Here is a 27,680-nt window from a genome sequence, read left to right as displayed (position 1 = left end):
AAAGTCATTCTAAGCGTACTTACCAATAACTTGTATTTCCTTCCATAGGAATCCATTGTATGGGTTTCAGCAGAGAAGTTTCTAAGTGTGGAGTTTTGGAACTTACCAATATTCCTCTAAAATCAGCCAAACTATGAATTCTGATTTACTAACCTGTTATCAACAGAGAACAAAGTGCTGCATCTTTTAGCCCAGCACTGACCCTGAAAAGTAATTCTAAGCGTACTTACCAGTAACTTGTATTTCTTTCCATACGAATCCATTGTGTGGTTTTCAGCAGAAAAATGTCTAAGTGTGGAGTGTTGGAACTTGCAAATATTCCTCTAAAATCAGCCGAACTACGAATTCCGATTTACTCACCTGTTATCAGGAGAGAACTCAGTGCTGCATCTTTTAGCCCAGCACTGACCCTGAAAATTAATTCTAAGCGTACTTACCAGTAACTTGTACTTCCTTATATAGAAATCCATTGTGTGGTTTTCAGCAGAGAAGTTTCTAAGTGTGGAGTTTTGGAACATACAAATATTCCTCTAAAATCAGCCAAACTACGAATTCTGATTTACTTACCTGTTATCAAGAGAGAACACAGTGCTGCATCTTTTAGCCCCAGCACTGACTCTGAAAAGTAATTCTAAGCGTACTTACCAGTAACTTGTATTTCTTTCCATAGGAATCCATTGTGTGGTTTTCAGCAGAAAAGTTTCTAAGTGTGGAGTGTTGGAACATACAAATATTCCTCTAAAATCAGCCGAACTACGAATTCCGATTTACTCAAATGTTATCAGGAGAGACCTCAGTGCTGAATCTTTAAGGCCAGTACTGATCCTGAAAAGTAATTCTAACCGTACTTACCAGTAACTTGTATTTCCTTCCATAGGGTAACATTGACTGGTTTCACTTAGAAATTCTTCTAAGTGTTGAGTTTTGGAAGATTAAAATATTCCTCTAAAATCAACTGAACTACGAATTCCAATTTACTCACCTGTTATCAGGAGAGAACTCAGTGCTGCATCTTTTAGCCCAGCACTGACCCTGAAAAGTCATTCTAAGCGTACTTGCCAATAACTTGTATTTCCTTCCATAGGAATCCATTGTATGGGTTTCAGCAGAGAAGTTTCTAAGTGTGGAGTTTTGGAACTTACCAATATTCCTCTAAAATCAGCCAAACTACGAATTCTGATTTACTAACCTGTTATCAACAGAGAACACAGTGCTGCATCTTTTAGCCCAGCACTGACCCTGAAAAGTAATTCTAAGCGTACTTACAAGTAACTTGTATTTCTTTCCATAGGAATCCATTGTGTGGTTTTCAGCAGAAAAATGTCTAAGTGTGGAGTGTTGGAACTTACAAATATTCCTCTAAAATCAGCCGAACTACGAATTCCGATTTACTCACCTGTGATCAGGAGAGAACTCAGTGCTGCATCTTTTAGCCCAGCACTGACCCTGAAAATTAATTCTAAGCGTACTTACCAGTAACTTGTACTTCCTTCCATAGGAATCCATTGTGTGGTTTAGAGCAGAAAAGTATGAAAGTGTGGAGTTTTGGAACTTACAAATATTCCTCTAAAATCAGCCGAACTACGAATTCCGATTTACTCAAATGTTATCAGGGGAGATCCCAGTGCTACATCTTTTAGCCAAGCACTGACCCTGACAAGTAATTCTAAGGGTACTTACCAATAACTTGTATTTCCTTCCATAGGAATCCATTGTATGGTTTTCAGCAGAGAAGTTTCGAAGTGTGGAGTTTTGGTACTTAGGAGAGAACTCAGTGCTGCATCTTTTAGCCCAGCACTGACCCTGAAAAGTAATTCTAAGCGTACTTACCAATAACTTGTATTTCCTTCCATAGGAATCCATTGTATGGTTTTCAGCAGAGAAGTTTCTAAGTGTGGAGTGTTGGAACTTACAAATATTCCTCTAAAAGCAGCCAGACTATGAATTCCGATTCACTCACCTGTTATCAGGAAAGACCTCAGTGCTGAATCTTTAAGGCCAGTACTCATCCTGAAAAGTAATTGTAACCGCACTTACCAGTAACTTGTATTTCCTTCCATAGGGTAACATTGACTGGTTTCACTTGGAAATTCTTCTAAGTGTGGAGTTTTGGAACTTTAAAATATTCCTCTAAAATCAGCTGAACTACGAATTCCAATTTACTCACCTGTTATCAGGAGAGAACTCAGTGCTGCATCTTTTAGCCCAGCACTGACCCTGAAAAGTAATTCTAAGCGTACTTACCAATAACTTGTATTTCCTTCCATAGGAATCCATTGTATGGTTTTCAGCAGAGAAGTTTCTAAGTGTGGAGTTTTGGAACTTACAAATATTCCTCTAAAATCAGCCAAACTACGAATTCTGATTTACTAACCTGTTATCAAGAGAGAACACAGTGCTGTATCTTGTAGCCGAGCACTGACCCTGAAAAGTAATTCTAAGCGTACTTACCAATAACTTGTATTTCCTTCCATAGGAATCCATTGTATGGTTTTCAGCAGAGAAGTTTCTAAGTGTGGAGTTTTGGAACTTACAAATATTCCTCTAAAATCAGCCGAACTACGAATTTCGATTTACTCACCTGTTATCAGGAGAGACCTCAGTGCTAAATCTTTAAGGCCAGTACTGATCCTGAAAAGTAATTGTAACCGTGCTTACCAGTAACTTGAATTTCCTTCCATAGGCTAACATTGACTGGTTTCACTTGGAATTTCTTCTCAGTGTGGAGGTTTGGAACTCTAAAATATTCCTCTAAAACCAGCCGAACTACGAATTCCGATTTACTCAAATGTTATCAGGAGAGACCTCAGTGCTGAATCTTTAAGGCCAGTACTGACCCTGAAAAGTAATTCTAAGCGTACTTACCAGTAGCTTGTATTTCCTTCAATAGGAATCCATTGTGTGGTTTTCAGCAGAAAAGTATGAAAGTTTGGAGTTTTGGAACTTACAAATATTCCTCTAAAATCAGCCGAACTACGAATTCCGATTTACTCATCTGTTATCTGGAGAGATCCCAGTGCTACATCTTTTAGCCCAGCACTGACCCTGAAAAGTAATTCTAAGCATACTTACCAGTAACTTGTATTTCCTTCCATAGGAATCCATTGTATGGTTTTCAGCAGAGAAGTTTCGAAGTGTGGAGTTTTGGAACTTACAAATATTCCTCTAAAATCAGACGAACTACGAATTCCGATTTACTCACCTGTTATCAGGAGAGAACTCAGTGCTGCATCTTTTAGCCCAGCACTGACCCTGAAAAGTAATTCTAAGCGTACTTACCAATAACTTGTATTTCCTTCCATAGGAATCCATTGTATGGTTTTCAGCAGAGAAGTTTCTAAGTGTGTAGTTTTGGAACTTACAAATATTCCTCTAAAATCAGCCAAACTACGAATTCTGATTTACTAACCTGTTATCAAGAGAGAACACAGTGCTGCATCTTGTAGCCCAGCACTGACCCTGAAAAGTAATTCTAAGCGTACTTACCAGTAACTTGTATTTCTTTCCATAGGAATCCATTGTGTGGTTTTCAGCAGAAAAATTTCTAAGTGTGGAGTGCTGGAACTTACAAATATTCCTCTAAAATCAGCCGAACTACGAATTCCGATTTACTCACCTGTTATCAGGAGAGACCTCACTGCTGAATCTTTAAGGCCAGTACTGATCCTGAAAAGTAATTGTAACCGTACTTACCAGTAACTTGAGTTTCCTTCCATAGGCTAACATTGACTGGTTTCACTTGGAAATTCTTCTCAGTGTGGAGGTTTGGAACTCTAAAATATTCCTCTAAAATCAGCCGAACTACGAATTCCGATTTACTCAAATGTTATCAGGAGAGACCTCAGTGCTGAATCTTTAAGGCCAGTACACATCCTGAAAAGTAATTCTAACCGTACTTACCAGTAACTTGTATTTCCTTCCATAGGCTTACATTGACTGGTTTCACTTGGAAATTCTTCTAAGTATGGAGTTTTGGAACTTTAAAATATTCCTCTAAAATCAGGCAAACTACGAATTCCGATTTACTCACATGTTATCAGGAGAGAACTCAGTGCTGCATCTTTTACCCAGCACTGACCCTGAAAAGTAATTCTAAGCATACTTACCAGTAACTTGTATTTCCTTCCATAGGAATCCATTGTGTGGTTTTCAGCAGAGAAGTTTCGAAGTGTGGAGTTTTGGTACTTACAAATATTCCTCTAAAATAAGCCAAACTACGAATTTCGATTTACTCACCTGTTATCAGGAGAGATCCCAGAGCTGCATCTTTTAGCCCAGCACTGACCCTGAAAAGTAATTTAAAGCGTACTTACAAGTAACTTGTATTTCCTTCCATAGGAATCCATTGTGTGTTTCAGCAGAAAAGTATCTAAGTGTGGAGTTTTGGAACTTACAAATATTCCTCTAAAATCAGCCGAACTACGAATTCCGATTTACTCAAATGTTATCAGGAGAGACCTCAGTGCTGAATCTTTAAGGCCAGTACTGATCCTTAAAAGTAATTCTAACCGTACTAACCAGTAACTGGTATTTCCTTCCATAGGCTTACATTGACTGGTTTCACTTGGAAATTCTTCTTAGTGTGGAGTTTTGGAACTTTAAAATATTCCTCTAAAATCAGCCAAACTATGAATTCCAATTTACTCAAATGTTATCAGGCGAGACCTCAGTGCTGCATCTTTTGGCCCAGAACTGACCCTGAAAAGTAATTCTAAGCATACTTACCAGTAACTTGTATTTCCTTCGATAGGAATCCATTGTGTGGTTTTCAGCAGAGAAGTTTCGAAGTGTGTAGTTTTGGTACTTACAAAGATTCCTTTAAAATAAGCCAAACTACGAATTTCGATTTACTCACATGTCATCAGGAGACAACTCAGTGCTGCATCTTTTAGCCCAGCACTGACCCTGAAAAGAAATTCTAAGCGTACTTACCAGTAACTTGTATTTCCTTCCTTAGGAATCCATTGTGTGGTTTTCAGCAGAAAAGTTTCGAAGTGTTGAGTTTTGGAACTAACAAATATTCCTCTAAAATCAGCTGAATTCCGAATTCCGATTTACTCTCCTGTTATCAGGAGAGAACCCAGTGCTGCATCTTTTAGCCCAGCACTGACCCTTAAAAGTAATTCTAGGCGTACTTACCAGTAGCTTGTATTTCCTTCAATAGGAATCCGTTGTGTGGTTTTCAGCAGAAAAGTATGAAAGTGTGGAGTTTTGGAACTTACAAATATTCCTCTGAAATCAGCCGAACTACGAATTCTGATTTACTCACCTGTTATCAGGGGAGACCTCAGTGCTGAATCTTTAAGGCTAGTACTGATCCTGAAAACTAATTCTAACCGTACTTACCAGTAACTTGTATTTCCTTCCATATGCTTACATTGACTGGTTTCACTTGGAAATTCTTCTAAGTGTGGAGTTTTGGAACTTTAAAATATTTCTCTAAAATCAGCCAAACTACGAATTCCGATTTACTCACATGTTATCAGGAGAGAACTCAGTGCTGCATCTTTTAGCCCAGCACTGACCCTGAAAAGTTATTCTAAGCATACTTACCAGTAACTTGTATTTCCTTCCATAGGAATCCATTGTGTTTTTCAGCAGAAAAGTATCTAAGTGTGGAGTTTTGGAACTTACAAATATTCCTCTAAAATCAGCCGAACTACGAATTCCGATTTACTCAAATGTTATCAGGAGAGACCTCAGTGCTGAATCTTTAAGGCCAGTACTGATCCTTAAAAGTAATTCTAACCGTACTTACCAGTAACTTGTATTTCCTTCCATAGGGTAACATTGACTGGTTCCACTTAGAAATTCTTCTAAGTGTGGAGTTTTGGAACATTAATATATTCCTCTAAAATCAGCTGAACTACGAATTCCAATTTACTCACCTGTTATCAGGAGAGAACTCAGTGCTGCATCTTTTAGCCCAGCACTGACCCTGAAAAGTCATTCTAAGCGTACTTACCAATAACTTGTATTTCCTTCCATAGGAATCCATTGTATGGGTTTCAGCAGAGAAGTTTCTAAGTGTGGAGTTTTGGAACTTACCAATATTCCTCTAAAATCAGCCAAACTATGAATTCTGATTTACTAACCTGTTATCAACAGAGAACACAGTGCTGCATCTTTTAGCCCAGCACTGACCCTGAAAAGTAATTCTAAGCGTACTTACCAGTAACTTGTATTTCTTTCCATAGGAATCCATTGTGTGGTTTTCAGCAGAAAAATGTCTAAGTGTGGAGTGTTGGAACTTACAAATATTCCTCTAAAATCAGCCGAACTACGAATTCCGATTTACTCACCTGTTATCAGGAGAGAACTCAGTGCTGCATCTTTTAGCCCAGCACTGACCCTGAAAATTAATTCTAAGCGTACTTACCAGTAACTTGTACTTCCTTATATAGGAATCCATTGTGTGGTTTTCAGGAGAGAAGTTTCTAAGTGTGGAGTTTTGGAACATACAAATATTCCTCTAAAATCAGCCAAACTACGAATTCTGATTTACTTACCTGTTATCAAGAGAGAACACAGTGCTGGATCTTTTAGCCCCAGCACTGACTCTGAAAAGTAATTCTAAGCGTACTTACCAGTAACTTGTATTTCTTTCCATAGGAATCCATTGTGTGGTTTTCAGCAGAAAAGTTTCTAAGTGTGGAGTGTTGGAACATACAAATATTCCTCTAAAATCAGCCGAACTACGAATTCCGATTTACTCAAATGTTATCAGGAGAGACCTCAGTGCTGAATCTTTAAGGCCAGTACTGATCCTGAAAAGTAATTCTAAGCGTACTTACCAGTAACTTGTATTTCTTTCCATAGGAATCCATTGTGTGGTTTTCAGCAGAAAAATGTCTAAGTGTGGAGTGTTGGAACTTACAAATATTCCTCTAAAATCAGCCGAACTACGAATTCCGATTTACTCACCTGTGATCAGGAGAGAACTCAGTGCTGCATCTTTTAGCCCAGCACTGACCCTGAAAATTAATTCTAAGCGTACTTACCAGTAACTTGTACTTCCTTCCATGGGAATCCATTGTGTGGTTTTCAGCAGAAAAGTATGAAAGTGTGGAGTTTTGGAACTTACAAATATTCCTCTAAAATCAGCCGAACTACGAATTCCGATTTACTCAAATGTTATCAGGGGAGATCCCAGTGCTACATCTTTTAGCCAAGCACTGACCCTGAAAAGTAGTTCTAAGGGTACTTACCAATAACTTGTATTTCCTTCCATAGGAATACATTGTATGGTTTTCAGCAGAGAAGTTTCGAAGTGTGGAGTTTTGGTACTTAGGAGAGAACTCAGTGCTGCATCTTTTAGCCCAGCACTGACCCTGAAAAGTAATTCTAAGCGTACTTACCAATAACTTGTATTTCCTTCCATAGGAATCCATTGTATGGTTTTCAGCAGAGAAGTTTCTAAGTGTGGAGTTTTGGAACTTACAAATATTCCTCTAAAATCAGCCAAACTACGAATTCTGATTTACTAACCTGTTATCAAGAGAGAACACAGTGCTGCATCTTGTAGCCCAGCACTGACCCTGAAAAGTAATTCTAAGCGTACTTACCAGTAACTTGTATTTCTTTCCATAGGAATCCATTGTGTGGTTTTCAGCAGAAAAATTTCTAAGTGTGGAGTGCTGGAACTTACAAATATTCCTCTAAAATCAGCCGAACTACGAATTCCGATTTACTCACCTATTATCAGGAGAGACCTCAGTGCTGAATCTTTAAGGCCAGTAGTGATCCTGAAAAGTAATTGTAACCGTACTTACCAGTAACTTGAATTTCCTTCCATAGGCTAACATTGACTGGTTTCACTTGGAAATTCTTTTCAGTGTGGAGGTTTGGAACTCTAAAATATTCCTCTAAAATCAGCCGAACTACGAATTCCGATTTACTCAAATGTTATCAGGAGAGACCTCAGTGCTGAATCTTTAAGGCCAGTACACATCCTGAAAAGTAATTCTAACCGTACTTACCAGTAACTTGTATTTCCTTCCATAGGCTTACATTGACTGGTTTCACTTGGAAATTCTTCTAAGTATGGAGTTTTGGAACTTTAAAATATTCCTCTAAAATCAGGCAAACTACGAATTCCGATTTACTCACATGTTATCAGGAGAGAACTCAGTGCTGCATCTTTCAGCCCAGCACTGACCCTGAAAAGTAATTCTAAGCATACTTACCAGTAACTTGTATTTCCTTCCATAGGAATCCATTGTGTGGTTTTCAGCAGAGAAGTTTCGAGGTGTGGAGTTTTGGTACTTACAAATATTCCTCTAAAATAAGCCAAACTACGAATTTCGATTTACTCACCTGTTATCAGGAGAGATCCCAGAGCTGCATCTTTTAGCCCAGCACTGACCCTGAAAAGTAATTTGAAGCGTACTTACCAATAACTTGTATTTCCTTCCATAGGAATCCATTGTATGGTTTTCAGCAGAGAAGTTTCTAAGTGTGGAGTGTTGGAACTTACAAATATTCCTCTAAAAGCAGCCGAACTATGAATTCCGATTCACTCACCTGTTATCAGGAGAGACCTCAGTGCTGAATCTTTAAGGCCAGTACTGATCCTGTAAAGTAATTCTAACCGTACTTACCAGTAACTTGTATTTCCTTCCATAGGGTAACATTGACTGGTTTCACTTGGAAATTCTTCTAAGTGTGGAGTTTTGGAACTTTAAAATATTCCTCTAAAATCAGCTGAACTACGAATTCCAATTTACTCACCTGTTATCAGGAGAGAACTCAGTGCTGCATCTTTTAGCCCAGCACTGACCCTGAAAAGTAATTCTAAGCGTACTTACCAATAACTTGTATTTCCTTCCATAGGAATCCATTGTATGGTTTTCAGCAGAGAAGTTTCTAAGTGTGGAGTTTTGGAACTTACAAATATTCCTCTAAAATCAGCCGAACTACGAATTTCGATTTACTCACCTGTTATCAGGAGAGACCTCAGTGCTAAATCTTTAAGGCCAGTACTGATCCTGAAAAGTAATTGTAACCGTGCTTACCATAACTTGAATTTCCTTCCACAGGCTAACATTGACTGGTTTCACTTGGAATTTCTTCTCAGTGTGGACGTTTGGAACTCTAAAATATTCCTCTAAAACCAGCCGAACTACGAATTCCGATTTACTCAAATGTTATCAGGAGAGAGCTCAGTGCTGAATCTTTAAGGCCAGTACTGACCCTGAAAAGTAATTCTAAGCGTACTTACCAGTAGCTTGTATTTCCTTCAATAGGAATCCATTGTGTGGTTTTCAGCAGAAAAGTATGAAAGTTTGGAGTTTTGGAACTTACAAATATTCCTCTAAAATCAGCCGAACTACGAATTCCGATTTACTCATCTGTTATCAAGAGAGATCCCAGTGCTACATCTTTTAGCCCAGCACTGACCCTGAAAAGTAATTCTAAGCATACTTACCAGTAACTTGTATTTCCTTCCATAGGAATCCATTGTATGGTTTTCAGCAGAGAAGTTTCGAAGTGTGGAGTTTTGGAACTTACAAATATTCCTCTAAAATCAGACGAACTACGAATTCCGATTTACACACCTGTTATCAGGAGAGAACTCAGTGCTGCATCTTTTAGCCCAGCACTGACCCTGAAAAGTAATTCTAAGCGTACTTACCAATAACTTGTATTTCCTTCCATAGGAATCCATTGTATGGTTTTCAGCAGAGAAGTTTCTAAGTGTGGAGTTTTAGAACTTACAAATATTCCTCTAAAATCAGCCAAACTACGAATTCTGATTTACTAACCTGTTATCAAGAGAGAACACAGTGCTGCATCTTGTAGCCCAGCACTGACCCTGAAAAGTAATTCTAAGCGTACTTACCAGTAACTTGTATTTCTTTCCATAGGAATCCATTGTGTGGTTTTCAGCAGAAAAATTTCTAAGTGTGGAGTGCTGGAACTTACAAATATTCCTCTAAAATCAGCCGAACTACGAATTCCGATTTACTCACCTGTTATCAGGAGAGACCTCAGTGCTGAATCTTTAAGGCCAGTAGTGATCCTGAAAAGTAATTGTAACCGTACTTACCAGTAACTTGAGTTTCCTTCCATAGGCTAACATTGACTGGTTTCACTTGGAAATTCTTCTCAGTGTGGAGGTTTGGAACTCTAAAATATTCCTCTAAAATCAGCCGAACTACGAATTCCGATTTACTCAAATGTTATCAGGAGAGACCTCAGTGCTGAATCTTTAAGGCCAGTACACATCCTGAAAAGTAATTCTAACCGTACTTACCAGTAACTTGTATTTCCTTCCATAGGCTTACATTGACTGGTTTCACTTGGAAATTCTTCTAAGTATGGAGTTTTGGAACTTTAAAATATTGCTCTAAAATCAGGCAAACTACGAATTCCGATTTACTCACATGTTATCAGGAGAGAACTCAGTGCTGCATCTTTCAGCCCAGCACTGACCCTGAAAAGTAATTCTAAGCATACTTACCAGTAACTTGTATTTCCTTCCATAGGAATCCATTGTGTGGTTTTCAGCAGAGAAGTTTCGAAGTGTGGAGTTTTGGTACTTACAAATATTCCTCTAAAATAAGCCAAACTACGAATTTCGATTTACTCACCTGTTATCAGGAGAGATCCCAGAGCTGCATCTTTTAGCCCAGCACTGACCCTGAAAAGTAATTTGAAGCGTACTTACCAATAACTTGTATTTCCTTCCATAGGAATCCATTGTATGGTTTTCAGCAGAGAAGTTTCTAAGTGTGGAGTGTTGGAACTTACAAATATTCCTCTAAAAGCAGCCGAACTATGAATTCCGATTCACTCACCTGTTATCAGGAGAGACCTCAGTGCTGAATCTTTAAGGCCAGTACTGATCCTGTAAAGTAATTCTAACCGTACTTACCAGTAACTTGTATTTCCTTCCATAGGGTAACATTGACTGGTTTCACTTGGAAATTCTTCTAAGTGTGGAGTTTTGGAACTTTAAAATATTCCTCTAAAATCAGCTGAACTACGAATTCCAATTTACTCACCTGTTATCAGGAGAGAACTCAGTGCTGCATCTTTTAGCCCAGCACTGACCCTGAAAAGTAATTCTAAGCGTACTTACCAATAACTTGTATTTCCTTCCATAGGAATCCATTGTATGGTTTTCAGCAGAGAAGTTTCTAAGTGTGGAGTTTTGGAACTTACAAATATTCCTCTAAAATCAGCCGAACTACGAATTTCGATTTACTCACCTGTTATCAGGAGAGACCTCAGTGCTAAATCTTTAAGGCCAGTACTGATCCTGAAAAGTAATTGTAACCGTGCTTACCATAACTTGAATTTCCTTCCACAGGCTAACATTGACTGGTTTCACTTGGAATTTCTTCTCAGTGTGGACGTTTGGAACTCTAAAATATTCCTCTAAAACCAGCCGAACTACGAATTCCGATTTACTCAAATGTTATCAGGAGAGAGCTCAGTGCTGAATCTTTAAGGCCAGTACTGACCCTGAAAAGTAATTCTAAGCGTACTTACCAGTAGCTTGTATTTCCTTCAATAGGAATCCATTGTGTGGTTTTCAGCAGAAAAGTATGAAAGTTTGGAGTTTTGGAACTTACAAATATTCCTCTAAAATCAGCCGAACTACGAATTCCGATTTACTCATCTGTTATCAAGAGAGATCCCAGTGCTACATCTTTTAGCCCAGCACTGACCCTGAAAAGTAATTCTAAGCATACTTACCAGTAACTTGTATTTCCTTCCATAGGAATCCATTGTATGGTTTTCAGCAGAGAAGTTTCGAAGTGTGGAGTTTTGGAACTTACAAATATTCCTCTAAAATCAGACGAACTACGAATTCCGATTTACACACCTGTTATCAGGAGAGAACTCAGTGCTGCATCTTTTAGCCCAGCACTGACCCTGAAAAGTAATTCTAAGCGTACTTACCAATAAGTTGTATTTCCTTCCATAGGAATCCATTGTATGGTTTTCAGCAGAGAAGTTTCTAAGTGTGGAGTTTTAGAACTTACAAATATTCCTCTAAAATCAGCCAAACTACGAATTCTGATTTACTAACCTGTTATCAAGAGAGAACACAGTGCTGCATCTTGTAGCCCAGCACTGACCCTGAAAAGTAATTCTAAGCGTACTTACCAGTAACTTGTATTTCTTTCCATAGGAATCCATTGTGTGGTTTTCAGCAGAAAAATTTCTAAGTGTGGAGTGCTGGAACTTACAAATATTCCTCTAAAATCAGCCGAACTACGAATTCCGATTTACTCACCTGTTATCAGGAGAGACCTCAGTGCTGAATCTTTAAGGCCAGTACTGATCCTGAAAAGTAATTGTAACCGTACTTACCAGTAACTTGAGTTTCCTTCCATAGGCTAACATTGACTGGTTTCACTTGGAAATTCTTCTCAGTGTGGAGGTTTGGAACTCTAAAATATTCCTCTAAAATCAGCCGAACTACGAATTCCGATTTACTCACATGTTATCAGGAGAGAACTCAGTGCTGCATCTTTTAGCCCAGCACTGACCCTGAAAAGTAATTCTAAGCATACTTACCAGTAACTTGTATTTCCTTCCATAGGAATCCATTGTGTGGTTTTCAGCAGAAAAGTATGAAAGTGTGGAGTTTTGGAACTTACAAATATTCCTCTAAAATAAGCCAAACTACGAATTTCGATTTACTCACCTGTTATCAGGAGAGATCCCAGAGCTGCATCTTTTAGCCCAGCACTGACCCTGAAAAGTAATTTGAAGCGTACTTACAAGTAACTTGTATTTCCTTCCATAGGAATCCATTGTGTTTTTCAGCAGAAAAGTATCTAAGTGTGGAGTTTTGGAACTTACAAATATTCCTCTAAAATCAGCCGAACTACGAATTCCGATTTACTCAAATGTTATCAGGAGAGACCTCAGTGCTGAATCTTTAAGGCCAGTACTTATCCTTAAAAGTAATTCTAACCGTATTAACCAGTAACTGGTATTTCCTTCCATAGGCTTACATTGACTGGTTTCACTTGGAAATTCTTCTTAGTGTGGAGTTTTGGAACTTTAAAATAATCCTCTAAAATCAGCCAAACTATGAATTCCGATTTACTCAAATGTTATCAGGCGAGACCTCAGTGCTGCATCTTTTGGCCCAGAACTGACCCTGAAAAGTAATTCTAAGCATACTTACCAGTAACTTGTATTTCCTTCGATAGGAATCCATTGTGTGGTTTTCAGCAGAGAAGTTTCGAAGTGTGTAGTTTTGGTACTTACAAATATTCCTCTAAAATAAGCCAAACTACGAATTTCGATTTACTCACATGTCATCAGGAGACAACTCAGTGCTGCATCTTTTAGCCCAGCACTGACCCTGAAAAGAAATTCTAAGCGTACTTACCAGTAACTTGTATTTCCTTCCTTAGGAATCCATTGTGTGGTTTTCAGCAGAAAAGTTTCGAAGTGTTGAGTTTTGGAACTAACAAATATTCCTCTAAAATCAGCTGAATTCCGAATTCCGATTTACTCTCCTGTTATCAGGAGAGAACCCAGTGCTGCATCTTTTAGCCCAGCACTGACCCTGAAAAGTAATTCTAGGCATACTTACCAGTAGCTTGTATTTCCTTCAATAGGAATCCGTTGTGTGGTTTTCAGCAGAAAAGTATGAAAGTGTGGAGTTTTGGAACTTACAAATATTCCTCTAAAATCAGCCGAACTACGAATTCTGATTTACTCACCTGTTATCAGGAGAGACCTCAGTGCTGAATCTTTAAGGCCAGTACTGATCCTGAAAACTAATTCTAACCGTACTTACCAGTAACTTGTATTTCCTTCCATAGGCTTACATTGACTGGTTTCACTTGGAAATTCTTCTAAGTGTGGAGTTTTGGAACTTTAAAATATTTCTCTAAAATCAGCCAAACTACGAATTCCGATTTACTCACATGTTATCAGGAGAGAACTCAGTGCTGCATCTTTTAGCCCAGCACTGACCCTGAAAAGTTATTCTAAGCATACCTACCAGTAACTTGTATTTCCTTCCATAGGAATCCATTGTGTGGTTTTCAGCAGAGAAGTTTCGAAGTGTGGAGTTTTGGTACTTACAAATATTCCTCTAAAATAAGCCAAACTACGAATTCCAATTTACTCACATGTCATCAGGAGACAACTCAGTGCTGCATCTTTTAGCCCAGCACTGACCCAGAAAAGAAATTCTAAGCGTACTTACCAGTAACTTGTATTTCCTTCCTTAGGAATCCATTGTGTGGTTTTCAGCAAAAAAGTTTCGAAGTGTGGAGTTTTGGAACTAACAAATATTCCTCTAAAATCAGCTGAATTCCGAATTCCTATTTACTCTCCTGTTATCAGGAGAGAACACAGTGCTGCATCTTTAATCCCAGCACTGACCCTGAAAAGTAGTTCTAGGAGTACTTACCAGTAGCTTGTATTTCCTTCCATAGGAATCCATTGTGTGGTTTTCAGCATAAAAGTATGAAAGTGTGGAGTTTTGGAACTTACAAATATTCCTCTAAAATCAGCCGAACTACGAATTCTGATTTACTCATCTGTTATCAGGAGAGATCCCAGTCCTACATCTTTTAGCCCAGCACTGACCCTGAAAAGTAATTCTAAGCATACTTACCATTAACTTGTATTTCCTTCCATAGGAATCCATGGTGTGGTTTTCAGCAGAAAAGTTTCTAAGTGTGGGGTTTTGGAACTTACAAATATTCCTCTAAAATCAGCCGAACTACGAATTTCGATTTACTCACCTGTTATCAGGAGAGACCTCAGTGCTGAATCTTTAAGGCCAGTACTGATCCTGATAAGTAATTCTAACCGTACTTACCAGTAGGTTGAATTTCCTTCCATAGGCTAACATTGACTGGTTTCACTTGGAAATTCTTCTCAGTGTGGAGGTTTGGAACTTTAAAATAATCCTCTAAAATCAGCCGAACTACGAATTCCGATTTACTCACCTGTTATCAGGAGAGACCTCAGTGCTGAATCTTTAAGGCCAGTACTGATCCTGAAAAGTAATTCTAACCATACTTACCAGTGGGTTGAATTTCCTTCCATAGGCTAACATTGACTGGTTTCACTTGGAAATTCTTCTCAGTGTGGAGGTTTGGAACTTTAAAATATTCCTCTAAAATCAGCCGAACTACGAATTCTGATTTACTTACCTGTTATCAAGAGAGAACACAGTGCTGCATCTTTTAGCCCAGCACTGACTCTGAAAAGTAATTCTAAGCATACTTACCAGTAACTTGTATTTCTTTCCATAGGAATCCATTGTGTGGTTTTCAGCAGAAAAGTTTCTAAGTGTGGAGTGTTGGAACATACAAATATTCCTCTAAAATCAGCCGAACTACGAATTCCGATTTACTCAAATGTTATCAGGAGAGACCTCAGTGCTGAATCTTTAAGGCCAGTACTGATCCTGAAAAGTAATTCTAACCGTACTTACCAGTAACTTGTATTTCCTTCCATAGGGTAAGATTGACTGGTTTCACTTAGAAATTCTTCTAAGTGTGGAGTTTTGGAACATTAAAATATTCCTCTAAAATCAGCTGAACTACGAATTTCGATTTGCTGCATCTTTTAGCCCAGCACTGACCCTGAAAAGAAATTCTAAGCGTACTTACCAGTAACTTGTATTTCCTTCCTTAGGAATCCATTGTGTGGTTTTCAGCAGAAAAGTTTCGAAGTGTTGAGTTTTGGAACTAACAAATATTCCTCTAAAATCAGCTGAATTCCGAATTCCGATTTACTCTCCTGTTATCAGGAGAGAACCCAGTGCTGCATCTTTTAGCCCAGCACTGACCCTGAAAAGTAATTCTAGGCATACTTACCAGTAGCTTGTATTTCCTTCAATAGGAATCCGTTGTGTGGTTTTCAGCAGAAAAGTATGAAAGTGTGGAGTTTTGGAACTTACAAATATTCCTCTAAAATCAGCCGAACTACGAATTCTGATTTACTCACCTGTTATCAGGAGAGACCTCAGTGCTGAATCTTTAAGGCCAGTACTGATCCTGAAAACTAATTCTAACCGTACTTACCAGTAACTTGTATTTCCTTCCATAGGCTTACATTGACTGGTTTCACTTGGAAATTCTTCTAAGTGTGGAGTTTTGGAACTTTAAAATATTTCTCTAAAATCAGCCACACTACGAATTCCGATTTACTCACATGTTATCAGGAGAGAACTCAGTGCTGCATCTTTTAGCCCAGCCCTGACCCTGAAAAGTTATTCTAAGCATACCTACCAGTAACTTGTATTTCCTTCCATAGGAATCCATTGTGTGGTTTTCAGCAGAGAAGTTTCGAAGTGTGGAGTTTTGGTACTTACAAATATTCCTCTAAAATAAGCCAAACTACGAATTCCAATTTACTCACATGTCATCAGGAGACAACTCAGTGCTGCATCTTTTAGCCCAGCACTGACCCAGAAAAGAAATTCTAAGCGTACTTACCAGTAACTTGTATTTCCTTCCTTAGGAATCCATTGTGTGGTTTTCAGCAAAAAAGTTTCGAAGTGTGGAGTTTTGGAACTAACAAATATTCCTCTAAAATCAGCTGAATTCCGAATTCCTATTTACTCTCCTGTTATCAGGAGAGAACACAGTGCTGCATCTTTAATCCCAGCACTGACCCTGAAAAGTAGTTCTAGGAGTACTTACCAGTAGCTTGTATTTCCTTCCATAGGAATCCATTGTGTGGTTTTCAGCATAAAAGTATGAAAGTGTGGAGTTTTGGAACTTACAAATATTCCTCTAAAATCAGCCGAACTACGAATTCTGATTTACTCATCTGTTATCAGGAGAGATCCCAGTCCTACATCTTTTAGCCCAGCACTGACCCTGAAAAGTAATTCTAAGCATACTTACCATTAACTTGTATTTCCTTCCATAGGAATCCATGGTGTGGTTTTCAGCAGAAAAGTTTCTAAGTGTGGGGTTTTGGAACTTACAAATATTCCTCTAAAATCAGCCGAACTACGAATTTCGATTTACTCACCTGTTATCAGGAGAGACCTCAGTGCTGAATCTTTAAGGCCAGTACTGATCCTGATAAGTAATTCTAACCGTACTTACCAGTAGGTTGAATTTCCTTCCATAGGCTAACATTGACTGGTTTCACTTGGAAATTCTTCTCAGTGTGGAGGTTTGGAACTTTAAAATAATCCTCTAAAATCAGCCGAACTACGAATTCCGATTTACTCACCTGTTATCAGGAGAGACCTCAGTGCTGAATCTTTAAGGCCAGTACTGATCCTGAAAAGTAATTCTAACCATACTTACCAGTGGGTTGAATTTCCTTCCATAGGCTAACATTGACTGGTTTCACTTGGAAATTCTTCTCAGTGTGGAGGTTTGGAACTTTAAAATATTCCTCTAAAATCAGCCGAACTACGAATTCTGATTTACTTACCTGTTATCAAGAGAGAACACAGTGCTGCATCTTTTAGCCCAGCACTGACTCTGAAAAGTAATTCTAAGCATACTTACCAGTAACTTGTATTTCTTTCCATAGGAATCCATTGTGTGGTTTTCAGCAGAAAAGTTTCTAAGTGTGGAGTGTTGGAACATACAAATATTCCTCTAAAATCAGCCGAACTACGAATTCCGATTTACTCAAATGTTATCAGGAGAGACCTCAGTGCTGAATCTTTAAGGCCAGTACTGATCCTGAAAAGTAATTCTAACCGTACTTACCAGTAACTTGTATTTCCTTCCATAGGGTAAGATTGACTGGTTTCACTTAGAAATTCTTCTAAGTGTGGAGTTTTGGAACATTAAAATATTCCTCTAAAATCAGCTGAACTACGAATTTCGATTTACTCACATGTCATCAGGAGACAACTCAGTGCTGCATCTTTTAGCCCAGCACTGACCCTGAAAAGAAATTCTAAGCGTACTTACCAGTAACTTGTATTTCCTTCCTTAGGAATCCATTGTGTGGTTTTCAGCAGAAAAGTTTCGAAGTGTTGAGTTTTGGAACTAACAAATATTCCTCTAAAATCAGCTGAATTCCGAATTCCGATTTACTCTCCTGTTATCAGGAGAGAACCCAGTGCTGCATCTTTTAGCCCAGCACTGACCCTGAAAAGTAATTCTAGGCATACTTACCAGTAGCTTGTATTTCCTTCAATAGGAATCCGTTGTGTGGTTTTCAGCAGAAAAGTATGAAAGTGTGGAGTTTTGGAACTTACAAATATTCCTCTAAAATCAGCCGAACTACGAATTCTGATTTACTCACCTGTTATCAGGAGAGACCTCAGTGCTGAATCTTTAAGGCCAGTACTGATCCTGAAAACTAATTCTAACCGTACTTACCAGTAACTTGTATTTCCTTCCATAGGCTTACATTGACTGGTTTCACTTGGAAATTCTTCTAAGTGTGGAGTTTTGGAACTTTAAAATATTTCTCTAAAATCAGCCAAACTACGAATTCCGATTTACTCACATGTTATCAGGAGAGAACTCAGTGCTGCATCTTTTAGCCCAGCCCTGACCCTGAAAAGTTATTCTAAGCATACCTACCAGTAACTTGTATTTCCTTCCATAGGAATCCATTGTGTGGTTTTCAGCAGAGAAGTTTCGAAGTGTGGAGTTTTGGTACTTACAAATATTCCTCTAAAATAAGCCAAACTACGAATTCCAATTTACTCACATGTCATCAGGAGACAACTCAGTGCTGCATCTTTTAGCCCAGCACTGACCCAGAAAAGAAATTCTAAGCGTACTTACCAGTAACTTGTATTTCCTTCCTTAGGAATCCATTGTGTGGTTTTCAGCAAAAAAGTTTCGAAGTGTGGAGTTTTGGAACTAACAAATATTCCTCTAAAATCAGCTGAATTCCGAATTCCTATTTACTCTCCTGTTATCAGGAGAGAACACAGTGCTGCATCTTTAATCCCAGCACTGACCCTGAAAAGTAGTTCTAGGAGTACTTACCAGTAGCTTGTATTTCCTTCCATAGGAATCCATTGTGTGGTTTTCAGCATAAAAGTATGAAAGTGTGGAGTTTTGGAACTTACAAATATTCCTCTAAAATCAGCCGAACTACGAATTCTGATTTACTCATCTGTTATCAGGAGAGATCCCAGTCCTACATCTTTTAGCCCAGCACTGACCCTGAAAAGTAATTCTAAGCATACTTACCATTAACTTGTATTTCCTTCCATAGGAATCCATGGTGTGGTTTTCAGCAGAAAAGTTTCTAAGTGTGGGGTTTTGGAACTTACAAATATTCCTCTAAAATCAGCCGAACTACGAATTTCGATTTACTCACCTGTTATCAGGAGAGACCTCAGTGCTGAATCTTTAAGGCCAGTACTGATCCTGATAAGTAATTCTAACCGTACTTACCAGTAGGTTGAATTTCCTTCCATAGGCTAACATTGACTGGTTTCACTTGGAAATTCTTCTCAGTGTGGAGGTTTGGAACTTTAAAATAATCCTCTAAAATCAGCCGAACTACGAATTCCGATTTACTCACCTGTTATCAGGAGAGACCTCAGTGCTGAATCTTTAAGGCCAGTACTGATCCTGAAAAGTAATTCTAACCATACTTACCAGTGGGTTGAATTTCCTTCCATAGGCTAACATTGACTGGTTTCACTTGGAAATTCTTCTCAGTGTGGAGGTTTGGAACTTTAAAATATTCCTCTAAAATCAGCCGAACTACGAATTCTGATTTACTTACCTGTTATCAAGAGAGAACACAGTGCTGCATCTTTTAGCCCAGCACTGACTCTGAAAAGTAATTCTAAGCATACTTACCAGTAACTTGTATTTCTTTCCATAGGAATCCATTGTGTGGTTTTCAGCAGAAAAGTTTCTAAGTGTGGAGTGTTGGAACATACAAATATTCCTCTAAAATCAGCCGAACTACGAATTCCGATTTACTCAAATGTTATCAGGAGAGACCTCAGTGCTGAATCTTTAAGGCCAGTACTGATCCTGAAAAGTAATTCTAACCGTACTTACCAGTAACTTGTATTTCCTTCCATAGGGTAAGATTGACTGGTTTCACTTAGAAATTCTTCTAAGTGTGGAGTTTTGGAACATTAAAATATTCCTCTAAAATCAGCTGAACTACGAATTCCAATTTACTCACCTGTTATCAGGAGAGAACTCAGTGCTGCATCTTTTAGCCCAGCACTGACCCTGAAAAGTCATTCTAAGCGTACTTACCAATAACTTGTATTTCCTTCCATAGGAATCCATTGTATGGGTTTCAGCAGAGAAGTTTCTAAGTGTGGAGTTTTGGAACTTACCAATATTCCTCTAAAATCAGCCAAACTACGAATTCTGATTTACTAACCTGTTATCAACAGAGAACACAGTGCTGCATCTTTTAGCCCAGCACTGACCCTGAAAAGTAATTCTAAGCGTACTTACCAGTAACTTGTATTTCTTTCCATAGGAATCCATTGTATGGGTTTCAGCAGAGAAGTTTCTAAGTGTGGAGTTTTGGAACTTACCAATATTCCTCTAAAATCAGCCGAACTACGAATTCCGATTTACTCACCTGTTATCAGGAGAGAACTCAGTGCTGCATCTTTTAGCCCAGCACTGACCCTGAAAATTAATTCTAAGCGTACTTACCAGTAACTTGTACTTCCTTCCATAGGAATCCATTGTGTGGTTTTCAGCAGAGAAGTTTCTAAGTGTGGAGTTTTGGAACTTACAAATATTCCTCTAAAATCAGCCGAACTACGAATTCCGATTTACTCATCTGTTATCAGGAGAGATCCCAGTGCTACATCTTTTAGCCCAGCACTGACCCTGAAAAGTAATTCTAAGGGTACTTACCAGTAACTTGTATTTCCTTTTCATAGAAATCCATTGTGTTGTTTTCAGCAGAGAAGTTTCGAAGTGTGGAGTTTTGGTACTTAGGAGAGAACTCAGTGCTGCATCTTTTAGCCCAGCACTGACCCTGAAAAGTAATTCTAAGCGTACTTACCAGTAACTTGTATTTACTTCCATAGGAATCCATTGTGTGGTTTTCAGCAGAGAAGTTTCTAAGTGTGGAGTTTTGGAACATACAAATATTCCTCTAAAATCAGCCGAACTACGAATTCCGATTTACTCATCTGTTATCAGGAGAGATCCCAGTGCTACATCTTTTAGCCCAGCACTGACCCTGAAAAGTAATTCTAAGGGTACTTACCAGTAACTTGTATTTCCTTTTCATAGGAATCCATTGTGTTGTTTTCAGCAGAGAAGTTTCGAAGTGTGGAGTTTTGGTACTTAGGAGAGAACTCAGTGCTGCATCTTTTAGCCCAGCACTGACCCTGAAAAGTAATTCTAAGCGTACTTACCAGTAACTTGTATTTACTTCCATAGGAATCCATTGTGTGGTTTTCAGCAGAGAAGTTTCTAAGTGTGGAGTTTTGGAACATACAAATATTCCTCTAAAATCAGCCGAACTACGAATTCCGATTTACTCACATGTTATCAGGAGAGAACTCAGTGCTGCATCTTTTAGCCCAGCACTGACCCTGAAAAGTCATTCTAAGCGTACTTACCAATAACTTGTATTTCCTTCCATAGGAATCCATTGTATGGGTTTCAGCAGAGAAGTTTCTAAGTGTGGAGTTTTGGAACTTACCAATATTCCTCTAAAATCAGCCAAACTACGAATTCTGATTTACTAACCTGTTATCAACAGAGAACACAGTGCTGCATCTTTTAGCCCAGCACTGACCCTGAAAAGTAATTCTAAGCGTACTTACCAGTAACTTGTATTTCTTTCCATAGGAATCCATTGTATGGGTTTCAGCAGAGAAGTTTCTAAGTGTGGAGTTTTGGAACTTACCAATATTCCTCTAAAATCAGCCGAACTACGAATTCCGATTTACTCACCTGTTATCAGGAGAGAACTCAGTGCTGCATCTTTTAGCCCAGCACTGACCCTGAAAATTAATTCTAAGCGTACTTACCAGTAACTTGTACTTCCTTCCATAGGAATCCATTGTGTGGTTTTCAGCAGAGAAGTTTCTAAGTGTGGAGTTTTGGAACTTACAAATATTCCTCTAAAATCACCCGAACTACGAATTCCGATTTACTCATCTGTTATCAGGAGAGATCCCAGTGCTACATCTTTTAGCCCAGCACTGACCCTGAAAAGTAATTCTAAGGGTACTTACCAGTAACTTGTATTTCCTTTTCATAGAAATCCATTGTGTTGTTTTCAGCAGAGAAGTTTCGAAGTGTGGAGTTTTGGTACTTAGGAGAGAACTCAGTGCTGCATCTTTTAGCCCAGCACTGACCCTGAAAAGTAATTCTAAGCGTACTTACCAGTAACTTGTATTTACTTCCATAGGAATCCATTGTGTGGTTTTCAGCAGAGAAGTTTCTAAGTGTGGAGTTTTGGAACATACAAATATTCCTCTAAAATCAGCCGAACTACGAATTCCGATTTACTCATCTGTTATCAGGAGAGATCCCAGTGCTACATCTTTTAGCCCAGCACTGACCCTGAAAAGTAATTCTAAGGGTACTTACCAGTAACTTGTATTTCCTTTTCATAGGAATCCATTGTGTTGTTTTCAGCAGAGAAGTTTCGAAGTGTGGAGTTTTGGTACTTAGGAGAGAACTCAGTGCTGCATCTTTTAGCCCAGCACTGACCCTGAAAAGTAATTCTAAGCGTACTTACCAGTAACTTGTATTTACTTCCATAGGAATCCATTGTGTGGTTTTCAGCAGAGAAGTTTCTAAGTGTGGAGTTTTGGAACATACAAATATTCCTCTAAAATCAGCCGAACTACGAATTCCGATTTACTCATCAGTTATCAGGAGAGATCCAAGTGCTACATCTTTTAGCCCAGCACTGACCCTGAAAAGTAATTCTAAGCGTACTTACCAGTAACTTGTATTTACTTCCATAGGAATCCATTGTGTGGTTTTCAGCAGAGAAGTTTCTAAGTGTGGAGTTTTGGAACTTACAAATATTCCTCTAAAATCAGCCAAACAACGAATTCTGATTTACTTTCCTGTTATCAAGAGAGAACACAGTGCTTCATCTTTTAGCCCAGCACTGACCCTGAAAAGTAATTCTAAGCGTACTTACCAGTAACTTGTATTTCTTTCCATAGGAATCCATTGTGTGGTTTTCAGCAGAAAAGTTTCTAAGTGTGGAGTGTTGGAACTTACAAATATTCCTCTAAAAGCAGCCAAACTATGAATTCCTATTTACTCACCTGTTATCAGGAGAGACCTCAGTGCTGAATCTTTAATGCCAGTACTGATCCTGAAAAGTAATTCTAACCGTACTTACCAGTAACTTGTATTTCCTTCCAAAGGGTAACATTGACTGGTTTCACTTGGAAATTCTTCTAAGTGTGGAGTTTTGGAACTTTAAAATATTCCTCTAAAATCAGCTGAACTACGAAATCCAATTTACTCACCTGTTATCAGGAGAGAACTCAGTGCTGCATCTTTTAGCCCAGCACTGACCCTGAAAAGTAATTCTAAGCATACTTACCAATAACTTGTATTTCCTTCCATAGGAATCCATTGTATGGTTTTCAGCAGAGAAGTTTCTAAGTGTGGAGTTTTGGAACTTACAAATATTCCTCTAAAATCAGCCAAACTACGAATTCTGATTTACTAACCTGTTATCAAGAGAGAACACAGTGCTGCATCTTGTAGCTGAGCACTGACCCTGAAAAGTAATTCTAAGCGTACTTACCAGTAACTTGTATTTCTTTCCATAGGAATCCATTGTGTGGTTTTCAGCAGAAAAGTTTCTAAGTGTGGAGTTCTGGAACTTACAAATATTCCTCTAAAATCAGCCGAACTACGAATTTCGATTTACTCACCTGTTATCAGGAGAGACCTCAGTGCTAAATCTTTAAGGCCAGTACTGATCCTGAAAAGTAATTGTAACCGTGCTTACCAGTAACTTGAATTTCCTTCCATAGGCTAACATTGACTGGTTTCACTTGGAATTTCTTCTCAGTGTGGAGATTTGGAACTCTAAAATATTCCTCTAAAATCAGCCGAACTACGAATTCCAATTTACTCAAACGTTATCAGGAGAGACCTCAGTGCTGAATCTTTAAGGCCAGTACTGACCCTGAAAAGTAATTCTAAGCATACTTACCAGTAGCTTGTATTTCCTTCAATAGGAATCCATTGTGTGGTTTTCAGCAGAAAAGTATGAAAGTGTGGAGTTTTGGAACTTACAAATATACCTCTAAAATCAGCCGAACTACGAATTCCAATTTACTCAAACGTTATCAGGAGAGACCTCAGTGCTGAATCTTTAAGGCCAGTACTGACCCTGAAAAGTAATTCTAAGCATACTTACCAGTAGCTTGTATTTCCTTCAATAGGAATCCATTGTGTGGTTTTCAGCAGAAAAGTATGAAAGTGTGGAGTTTTGGAACTTACAAATATACCTCTAAAATCAGCCGAACTACTAATTCCGATTTACTCATCTGTTATCAGGAGAGATCACAGTGCTACATCTTTTAGCCCAGCACTGACCCTGAAAAGTAATTCTAAGCATACTTACCAGTAACTTGTATTTCCTTCCATAGGAATCCATTGTATGGTTTTCAGCAGAGAAGTTTCGAAGTGTGGAGTTTTGGAACTTACAAATATTCCTCTAAAATCAGCCAAACTACGAATTCTGATTTACTAACCTGTTATCAAGAGAGAACACAGTGCTGCATCTTGTAGCCCAGCACTGACCCTGAAAAGTAATTCTAAGCGTACTTACCAGTAACTTGTATTTCTTTCCATAGGAATCCATTGTGTGGTTTTCAGCAGAAAAATTTCTAAGTGTGGAGTGTTGGAACTTACAAATATTCCTCTAAAATCAGCCGAACTACGAATTACGATTTACTCATCTGTTATCAGGAGAGACCTCAGTGCTGAATCTTTAAGGCCAGCACTGATCCTGAAAAGTAATTGTAACCGTACTTACCAGTAACTTGAGTTTCCTTCCATAGGCTAACATTGACTGGTTTCACTTGGAAATTCATCTCAGTGTGGAGGTTTGGAACTCTAAAATATTCCTCTAAAATCAGCCGAACTACGAATACCGATTTATTCAAATGTTATCAGGAGAGACCTCAGTGCTGAATCTTTAAGGCCAGTACTGATCCTGAAAAGTAATTCTAACCGTACTTACCAGTAACTTGTATTTCCTTCCATAGGCTTATATTGACTGGTTTCACTTAGAAATTCTTCTAAGTATGGAGTTTTGGAACTTTAAAATATTCCTCTAAAATCAGCCAAACTACGAATTCCGATTTACTCACATGTTATCAGGAGAGAACTCAGTGCTGCATCTTTTAGCCCAGCACTGACCCTGAAAAGTAATTCTAAGCATACTTACAAGTAACTTGTATTTCCTTCCATAGGAATCCATTGTGTTTCTCAGCAGAAAAGTATCTAAGTGTGGAGTTTTGGAACTTACAAATATTCCTCTAAAATCAGCCGAACCACGAATTCCGATTTACTCAAATGTTATCAGGAGAGACCTCACTGCTGAATCTTTAAGGCCAGTACTGATCCTGAAAAGTAATTCTAACGGTACTAACCAGTAACTTGTATTTCCTTCCATAGGCTTACATTGACTGGTTTCACTTGGAAATTCTTCTTAGTGTGGAGTTTTGGAACTTTAAAATATTCCTCTAAAATCAGCCAAACTATGAATTCCGATTTACTCAAATGTTATCAGGCGAGACCTCAGTGCTGCATCTTTTGGCCCAGCACTGACCCCGAAAAGTAATTCTAAGCATACTTACCAGTAACTTGTATCTCCTTCCATAGGAATCCATTGTGTTGTTTTCAGCAGAGAAGTTTCGAAGTGTGGAGTTTTGGAACTAACAAATATTCCTCTAAAATCAGCTGAATTCCGAATTCCGATTTACTCTCATGTTATCAGGAGAGAACCCAGTGCTGAATCTTTTAGCCCAGCACTGACCCTGAAAAGTAATTCTAGGCGTACTTACCAGTAGCTTGTATTTCCTTCAATAGGAATCCGTTGTGTGGTTTTCAGCAGAAAAGTATGAAAGTGTGGAGTTTTGGAACTTACAAATATTCCTCTAAACTCAGCTAAACTACGAATTCCGATTTACTCGCCTGTTATCGGGAGAGAACCCAGTGCTTCATCTTTTAGCCCAGCACTGACCCTGAAAAGTAATTCTAAGCGTACTTACCAGTAACTTGTATTTCCTTCCATAGGAATCCATTGTGTGGTTTTCAGCAGAGAAGTTTCTAAGTGTGGAGTTTTGGAACTTACAAATATTCCTCTAAAATAAGCCAAACTTTGAATTCCGATTTACTCACATGTCATCAGGAGAGAACTCAGTGCTGCATCTTTTAGACCAGCACTGACCCTGAAAAGAAATTCTAAGCGTACTTACCAGTAACTTGTATTTCCTTCCTTAGGAATCCATTGTGTGGTTTTCAGCAAAAAAGTTTCGAAGTGTGGAGTTTTGGAACTAACAAATATTCCTCTAAAATCAGCTGAATTCCGAATTCCGATTTACTCTGCTGTTATCAGGAGAGAACACAGTGCTGCATCTTTTATCCCAGCACTGACCCTGAAAAGTAGTTCTAGGAGTACTTACCAGTAGCTTGTATTTCCTTCCATCGGAATCCATTGTGTGGTTTTCAGCAGAAAAGTATGAAAGTGTGGAGTTTTGGAACTTACAAATATTCCTCTAAAATCAGCCGAACTACGAATTCTAATTTACTCATCTGTTATCAGGAGAGATCCCAGTGCTACATCTTTTAGCCCAGCACTGACCCTGAAAAGTAATTCTAAGCATACTTACCAGTAACTTGTATTTCCTTCCATAGGAATCCATTGTGTGGTTTTCAGCAGAAAAGTTTCTAAGTGTGGGGTTTTGGAACTTACAAATATTCCTCTAAAATCAGCCGAACTACGAATTTCGATTTACTCACCTGTTATCAGGAGAGACCTCAGTGCTGAATCTTTAAGGCCAGTACTGATCTTGAAAAGAAATTCTAACCGTACTTACCAGTAGGTTGAATTTCCTTCTATAGGCTAACATTGACTGGTTTCACTTGGAAATTCTTCTCAGTGTGGAGGTTTGGAACTTTAAAATAGTCCTCTAAAATCAGCTGAACTACGAATTCTGATTTACACACCTGTTATCAGGAGAGACCTCAGTGCTGAATCTTTAAGGCCAGTACTGATCCTGAAAAGTAATTCTAACCATACTTACCAGTGGGTTGAATTTCCTTCCATAGGCTAACATTGACTGGTTTCACTTGGAAATTCTTCTCAGTGTGGAGGTTTGGAACTTTAAAATATTCCTCTAAAATCAGCCGATCTACGAATTCCGATTTACTCACCTGTTATCAGGAGAGACCTCAGTGCTGCATCTTTTAGCCTAGCACGGACCCTGAAAAGTAATTCTAAGCGTACTTACCAGTAACTTGTATTTCTTTCCATAGGAATCCATTGTGTGGTTTTCAGCAGAAAAGTTTCTAAGTGTGGAGTGTTGGAACATACAAATATTCCTCTAAAATCAGCCGAACTACGAATTCCGATTTACTCAAATGTTATCAGGAGAGACCTCAGTGCTGAATCTTTAAGGCCAGTACTGATCCTGAAAAGTAATTCTAACCGTACTTACCAGTAACTTGTATTTCCTTCCATAGGGTAACATTGACTGCTTTCACTTAGAAATTCTTCTAAGTGTGGAGTTTTGGAACATTAAAATA

This window comes from Triturus cristatus, chromosome 1_1 (assembly GCF_964204655.1).
Source record: "Triturus cristatus chromosome 1_1, aTriCri1.1, whole genome shotgun sequence".
NCBI classification, from domain to species: domain Eukaryota; kingdom Metazoa; phylum Chordata; class Amphibia; order Caudata; family Salamandridae; genus Triturus; species Triturus cristatus.
Note: the sequence above shows the minus strand (reverse complement) of the source record.